We start from the raw sequence: 1,779 nt of genomic DNA on the forward strand, positions 1-1,779 counted from the left end.
CAGAACTAATTAATTCATTCCTAAGACTTCAACAAACTCTTCACTCTCATGCAGCTCCTTTTTGTATTTCTCATACTTGCTCTCACACACAACTTCTTGGAGCACTATCTCTAGGTAATGATAGAGCAGATACATTGACTGGTTCTGTGTTTCAGCAAGCTCAACCCTCTCATGTATTACTACATCAAAACACCTCTGCCCTTACTCATTTGTTTTGCTTGTCTCACAGCCAAGGTAGGTCTATAATAGAAGCCTGTCCTACTTGCCAGCATGTCTCTGGAGCCACACCTGTAGAAGGATGTAATCCACGAGGCTTGGCTCCAAATGAAATTTGGCAAATGGATATTACACACATAGCAGCCTTTGGTAAGCTTCATGTGCCTATAGACACTTATTCACATATGCTGCATGCTACATGTCGAACAGGTGAGACAGCTGGTCATGTGCGGCAACATTGTCTGTCGTCATTTGCTCATATGGGGATACCTAAAGAAGTAAAAACTGCTTATACTAGTCATGCTTTTCAAAATTTCCTACAGCTTTGGGCTATAACCCATAAAACAGGAATTCCTTATAATCCTAGAGGACAAGACACTATAGAGCAGGCACATCAAACATTATAACGCATATTGGAAAGACAAAAAAGAGGAGTAGGAGACAAGTTACCACTGCAATCAAAGTTACATTTAGCCTTATTTACTTTAAATTTTTTGACTGCTGGTATGGATGGTAAGACTGCAGCAGAAAGACATTGGCCACTGTTAGAGAAAAAGAGGAGAGGTTTTCCAAAGGTGTTATGGAAATCTCCAGAAAAAGCACAATGGAAAAGTCCGGTGGATTTGCTGACATGGGGATGAGGGTATGCTTGTGTTTTTACAGGAGATGGACAAACCATGTTGGTGCCTTAAAGGTGCGTGCGACCCTGGAACAGGAGACTGGAGGAGCCCAGGGTGGTCAACAATTGGCCCGGTCCCTCCATTACGAGCCGTGAGTCAGCTGAGCCTGAGTGCGAAGACAGAGAGAAGGCTAATCAGAGTCACAACAACATCAACCCCCATAAACTGGGGGCAACTCAGGAAAACCATGCAGGAAGCTAAGAAACTATTGGAGCATCAGGGACAGGCAAAAACTCCTGATTCCACGTTTTTGGCTATGATAGCCATAATGTCTTGTGTGGTATGTTTTCCTTGTGCAGAGGCAAAAATATATTGGGCATATATTCCCAATCCCCCAGCAGTACGGCCTATACCCTGGAGTGACACTCCCCCTGAGATCTATCATGATCAGGGAGCGTGGACTCCAGGACCCCTAACTCCCCCTAACATAGAACAGTTGGACTCTCAGAACAATGTCATCAATTATACCGCTCCACTGGAAGGACCCCTTTGTGTATCGCCGCAAAGACGTCGCTCAGCCATAGCTGTCTTACAATTCAAGCTCAAACATGGTTGAGTCACTATGGAAAAATCATGTACTTGTTAAGTCTTGGTTCTATTAATGTAACTGGTGTGCTAACTGACCATTCCCGGGCCAGTCGCCCTAATTGTACTGACCATATGGAATGGATTCCCTTCAATAGTTCCTATCCCCCTCTGTGGACCCAGTGTCTTGGCCCACTGGCTAAAAATAATCTATGTTAACTGGAGATATTGTGGATTGGGGACCTAAAGGTCAACTAGATGGAAAAGCTAATAATCAGAAATCATGGCACAAACTTCGCTGGCGTTGGTGGCAAGCTCATAATCCTTCTTCTTGTACCACACCAGGCTCCAATCCCAT

The sequence above is a fragment of the Papio anubis genome, unplaced genomic scaffold, assembly GCF_008728515.1.
Source record: "Papio anubis isolate 15944 unplaced genomic scaffold, Panubis1.0 scaffold534, whole genome shotgun sequence".
Lineage (NCBI taxonomy): Eukaryota > Metazoa > Chordata > Mammalia > Primates > Cercopithecidae > Papio > Papio anubis.